Raw genomic sequence first — 6,000 nt, forward strand, 5'->3', positions numbered from 1 at the left:
CATTTTGTGACTAGTGTGAATAGTTTTTATCATCTGGGTAATTTCATAGGCTAACAACTGGGAGGATTATTCCAACTATTTTGGGGAAGGGGTGGAGATTTCCAAGGATTGGACCACCGCCCACATTTTTAGCTTTTCTGGTTAGCCTCAGAACAGTCGTGGTGCTGGTGGGTGGGTCATTTAGCACCTGCTAATACATTACAATGAGCATATAACGAGGCTCAGTGGTCTACTGGAAGTCGAATCTTCCACCATCTTGGACCAAGCTGATTCTAACAAGCTTTTGTCATGTCCTACGGCCCTATCATTCTTTCAAAGGCTGTGCCCTGCCCCCTTCCATCCCGTTTCAAAAGGACTCCCACAATTGAGGTATGGATCATCCACATGCATCATCTCACGTGTGTGTGTGTGTGTGTGGACGTTATGAGTTTCAAATGAAGCAAACTTTATGAGCCACTTACCACAATGTCTGGCACAAGGCTAGCACTCACTTGCGTCATTATGGGATCACTGGAGAGACAGGAGAATGGGTAGAGGTCACAAGGGAGCAAAACTTGCCACCCCAAGACGTGTCTCTTAGGCTTGAGAATTAATTTAGACTGAAGCAAAGGCTCAGGATGAACTTTTACCTTCTCCCAGTAACTGTTTAAAAGAATTTAGATTAAGGGCCTGTTTTAGGAAAAACTATTCCCACAGATCGGAGAAGGCAATGGCACCCCACTCCAGTACTCTTGCCTGGAAAATCCCATGGATGGAGGAGCCTGGTGGGCTGCAGTCCATGGGGTTGCTAAGAGTCGGATACAACTGAGCGACTTCACTTTCACTTTTCACTTTCATGCATTGGAGAAGGAAATGGCAACCCACTCCAGTGTTCTTGCCTGGAGAATCCCAGGGACGGGGGAGCCTGGTGGGCTGCCATCTATGGGGTCGCACAGAGTCGGACACAACTGAAGCGACTTAGCAGCAGCAGCATTCCCACAGATCCAGTATAACGAGCACCAGGTGTGGTAGTCTGGGGCAGGTTGGCAAGGCTGCTGGATCCAAGTCCTCTCTGCCTCCTGGTTTCTTCACGGCCCAGCAAACACCTCGTTACCAAATGTTTGCTCTTGTTCATTTTCCTGGAAATGGCCCTCCTTTCCTTGGCAGTCCTAACCTCTTCCCCCTTCTCCTCCTCTTGGATGACATAGACGCTTCAGTTGACTCACTTGTTCTTAGGACCTATATTCTTATGAAACTCCTGCTTGTATGTAATTAAATTTTATTTTCTCCTGTTAACCTGTCTCATATCAATAGACCAGCCAGAAGAACCTAGAAAGGGAAGTTTTATTCCCTCCCTGACAAGCTCAAAAGTGTAAATCGGATGACCTGGTTTACATCCTGCTTTGACCCGGCCAGCACTAGCTTTGTTTCCTGGGCAAGTTATGTATGTCGTTGGTAAATTAAGGATAACAAAGCCTACCTTAAAGAGTCCTGGTAAGGATTCAATGAGATGATTTCCATAAAGCACGGGGCATAGTATCTTACTAGGCACCCAGTACCTTCTCATTAAAACCTGAGCAGGACCCTGTGGGGAAATTCCAGGGCATAAAAGTCTTTCCAGGTCTCCCGTTTCTTGTTTGTAGGAAAAAAAACTTTCAAGCACCTAGACTTTCACTGAGTTCGAAAGGGCAGATTCAAACAATTACTAATTAGGAGAGTGAGGGAAAACAGAAAGAAAGAATATGCAGGATGGAGCGGGGGCAGGCCTGGTTCCTCCTCAAGGGTTGAACCTAATAATTTGATACTTACCTCTGAGTTCCTCAACAGGATGGTAACTTCAGGCTGAGCAGCCAGACCTCAGACTGGCTGGTAATAGAAATTCCTGGTGCACCACCCACCTATCAGAGGAGGTTTACAAGCGCTGCAGCCCTCCCCACAAATTTTGCCTATAAAATCTCCCTGAAACCTATTATGGACAGTTCGTGTCTTTTGAGCACGAGCCACCTGTTCTCTTTGTATGTTGTTATGCATGCTAAGTCGTTTCAGTCATGTCCGACCCATGCTATCCCATGGACTATAGCCTGCCAGGCTCCTCTGTCCAAGGGATTCTCCAGGGAAGAACATTGGAGTGGGTTGACATGCTCTCTTCCAGGGAATCTTTTCTACCCAGGGATCAAACCCACGTCTCTTTACATCTCCTGCATTTGCAGGCAAATTCCTTATCACTAGCACCACCTGGGAGCCTGTATCCCTTGTAGTTTTCCTTGCAATAAATCTTTCACTGCTCCAAACCCCGACATTTCAGTTTGGCTACGATCTGCACTGGGCACATAAATGTCACTGTTAGCCGTTGATAAGGCTGCTGCTGCTAAGTCGCGTCAGTCGTGTCCGACTCTGTGTGACCCCATAGACGGCAGCCCACCAGGCTCCCCCGTCCCTGGGATTCTCCAGGCAAGAACACTGGAGTGGGTTGCCATTTCCTTCTCCAATGCATGAAAGTGAAAAGTGAAAGTGAAGTCGCTCAGTCGTATCTGACTCTTAGCGACCCCATGGACTGCAGCCTACCAGGCTCCTCCATCCATGGGATATTCAAGGCAAGAGTACTGGAGTGGGATGCCACTGCCTTCTCCTTTGATGAGGCTACTACAGTGCAGAGAGGAAGAGGATCACGCCCCTGTTAGACAGGTTTCAGGAATAGAGGATGAGCGCCATCTAGTGGTCTACAACTGAAGGTCAAATACAATAAACAGCACAGCCAAAAGCACCAGAAATATAATTCAATATTTCCAAGAAAGATTTGGCCACCTCCTGCACACTTCTTAATGTCAAGCTTTAGAGGCTGATATAGAAGTAGAAGAGGAGGAAAAAAGCAAATCAGATAGGTAGTTTTCTAAAGCCTTCTTGACTAGCCCTAGTAAAATGCTCAAAACCCATAAGCTATACCATCAGGAAATGTCTCGAAAGCCCTTGAAATATTATGGATGAAGTTAATGGAGTTCAGAGAAGTTAAGTTTCATCTGAGCTGCCTTTTTCCCCCACCAGGTCGTTGTCTTTCTCCTCTCTCCCAGTGTGCAATTTGATGCCTGGGAAAGATCATCTCATATCTGAATTCAAGCCCCAATTCTGCCCACCTCTAGCTCTGATCTTCAGGAAAGTCCTTTAATCTCATTAAGCCCCAACATCCCCATCTGTAAAGTGGGTCTGTACGTCCCAGTGGGGGAGAAACCAGCTCGATGTGAGAGAGCTGGACTCACGTCTGAGCGTCAATTTGGCTTTTCTAAACTACTTTTCTCTTCCCTCAGGTGCAACAAGTAATTCCAGCCTTGATGGATTGTTAAGAAAATAACAGGAATGAAAATTTTTAAACCACCTGGCATTTAGAAGTCCTTAAACATACGATAGCTTTCTTCCTTAGTTATTCTGCAGGTTTGTTGTGAGGTTTGAATGGCACAGTGTACATGAAAGTTCCTTGCATTTTGCCTGGTCCACAAGTAGAAGTTGTGTGTTATGGATGCTGTGGGTTGCCACCCAGATCCCCTCAAAACCATCAGCATGGAGTGGTGATAACAGAGCTCACAGCTGAGTCTCCCTCTGGAAATTGTTCTAGACTAAAGACAGCAGCCTTGACCAAGGTCATATTCCTTACCAGGGTGGTTCACACCCAGGGAATGCTCAGGGTGTGCGTTAAAGTGGCCTTTAAAAGGCCCAACCCAATTGCCTCACTTAAGTCAACTCTGCAGGTTTATTCCAACTTCAGAGCTCCCCGTGGGATGACTGAGGCTTTGTTGCAGCTGACTCACACCCCTTCTTCCCCCCCTCCCTGCCCATTTCTGCTTTCTTCACTTCCCAGCAGCTGTCATTCAGAGAGCACTTCCCAATGAACTTGCTTCAAGCAAACCTTCTCAGAGTCAGCTTCCTGGGGAATTGCCCTGCAACACTTCAGTGTGGGTTCTTTCTTAAAGCCCCGGCTCCCTGCCTCTTTCTTCCCCGCCTGCAAACTGAGGACCTGGAACACGCACATTTGTCTCTTACCGGTTTCACTGGACGAGAATAAAGATAACTGGGGCAAAAAGAAAAAACCCTAATACCTCAATCTCACTTTCCTCCCCTCTAAATTGAGATTATTACTGTGCTATATCTTTCCAGAATTTTTTAGGCAAATCAGTAAGATGTGGAAGTGAGAACACTTTGGGTAAAAAGATAAATAATCTACAAAAATTGAAGGAATTACGAAATGCTGCAGAATTGACTGACAGGTAATAATTATAATAGCGACAATTTACTGAATAGTAAGCCAGGCACTGTGACACTTTACATGGTCTGTGTCATTCATTTGTCACAAGAATCGTAAAGGTGAATGCTAATATTACCATCACTTTATAACTGAGGAAACTTGGGTATAGAGGATTACATGACTTGCCCAAGGTCATGGAGGGATTGAGTGGTTGGAAGGCAGGCTTGATTCCAGAACCAACACCCCTCTCCACAGGTGCACAGTCAGCTATAACTGAAATAATAACAGGGCAAGATCCTCTCTTTCCTTGATAAGCATGCAGTCATTCCGAGTTTTGAAAACCATTATTTAGAGTTCTAGCAGTTCCAGGACAAATTCCAGGAAATCCAAGACTTCTGGGCAAAATGTGGATGGGTGGGTCAGAAGCTACCTTTTTATGGGGACAACTGAGCCTCTCTGATGAGATAATGAGACTACCCGGCTAGGAGCCTTCCATTACATCAACTTCACTGCCCACTTACGCAGCACGCAGTCATCCCGCTCAGACTGAGTGGAGCCTCGGCGTCCCTGAGCAGGAGGAGAGGGTGCCCCCCTCCACTCATCGGGAACTTAGGGGTCGGCAGCTTCCACTCCCGGTGAAAGGAACACTTCCACGACTGTTTCTTTCTGGCTTTTCTGGAACCTTTTGATGGGAAGCTCAAAGCACACGCCGCTGACTTTCCACTTTTCCAAGGGCCAGGTCTGAGAAAGGAGGGCATTCCATGCTAGGGAGCCATCCGGGATGAAGTCACACAGCGGAGCAGTCTCAGGAACGGGGACACCTGGGACGAGCCAGAGACTATAGCAGGTTGTCTCCCTTATTTACTGCAGCAAAGCAAACCGTCCACAAACTCACTGGCCTAAAACAGGGCCAGGAAACCGCAGCCCGTGGACCAGTTCAGCTCGCCACCTGTTTTTGAAAACAGTTTGTTTGGAAGACAGCCACACCCACTTTGTTTCTGTCACCTTATGGCGGCTTTCGCATTATAATGGCAGAGCTGAGTCACTGTGACAGAAATTGCATGACCCCCAAAAAACTAAAATATTTACTATGTGGCTCTTTCCAGAAGAAAAGGTGATGACCCTGGCTTGACGACAATTTTTCATGTCTCACAATGTTGCGGTTTGACTATGCTGGCTTCTCCCAAGCTCCCTTGGGCAACCACATTCAGCTGAAGGGTGAACTTGGTGAGGGGTTCAGCTGGGATTGCTGGGATCACTGAGCCTCTGCCTCCGGGGGTCTCCTTCCTCAGGGAGATTAGACCACATCTCCCCACACGGTGGTGGCAGGAGCCCCAGCACTCAAGTGCTTATCAGGCCTCCGCCTGCATCATGTTTGTTGATGTTCCATCAGACAAAGCAAGTCACACAAGCCAGCCCAGGCTTCAAGGGAAAGGATATGAGTACTGGGAGGGGTGGTTCACTGGCGGCCACCGTGGCAACCGTGTATCACTGTGTATCACCGTGTATCACCGTGTATCACCTTGTATCACCGTGTATCACCGTGTATCACTTTGTATCACCATGTATCACCGTGTATCACCTTGGCTTTCAATATTTCTGTGGTTGAATAAATAAGTGCAAAAGATCTGGCTGGAAATAGTGTTCATTCTTTCACTCATTCAGCAGAGATTTAATGAGCCCCTACCATACGCTGGGTCTGATCTGAATGATTGAGTTTGTCCAAGGATTTACCTGAAAGTGAGTCAGTGATGTATGTTTCACAAAAGCTACATGAGTACTGATTC

The 6,000-nt window shown here is 46.9% G+C and overlaps 1 long non-coding RNA gene across 14 annotated transcripts in view; it reads right to left on the reverse strand.

Annotated features, from left to right (window-relative positions):
* LOC147358457 (uncharacterized) overlaps positions 1-5,718 on the reverse strand; it is a 72,037-nt gene extending 66,319 nt beyond the window's left edge. For 5 of the 14 annotated variants that reach the window (XR_015142292.1, XR_015142299.1, XR_015142298.1 and 2 more), the window contains exons 1-2: positions 1,789-1,927; positions 462-510 (exon numbers count right to left, since the gene is read on the reverse strand). This is a non-coding gene — a long non-coding RNA (uncharacterized LOC147358457). Of the gene's footprint in view, positions 1-461; positions 511-1,459; positions 1,753-1,788; positions 1,928-3,110 lie in introns of those variants that run through there. The other 9 variants (XR_015142305.1, XR_015142304.1, XR_015142303.1 and 6 more) reach the window with 7 other exon arrangements.
* Between the last annotated feature and the right edge of the window lie 282 nt (positions 5,719-6,000).

This window comes from Bos grunniens, chromosome 15, assembly GCF_055505025.1.
Source record: "Bos grunniens cultivar Pamir isolate PY7600 chromosome 15, Bosgru_T2T1.0, whole genome shotgun sequence".
NCBI lineage: Eukaryota > Metazoa > Chordata > Mammalia > Artiodactyla > Bovidae > Bos > Bos grunniens.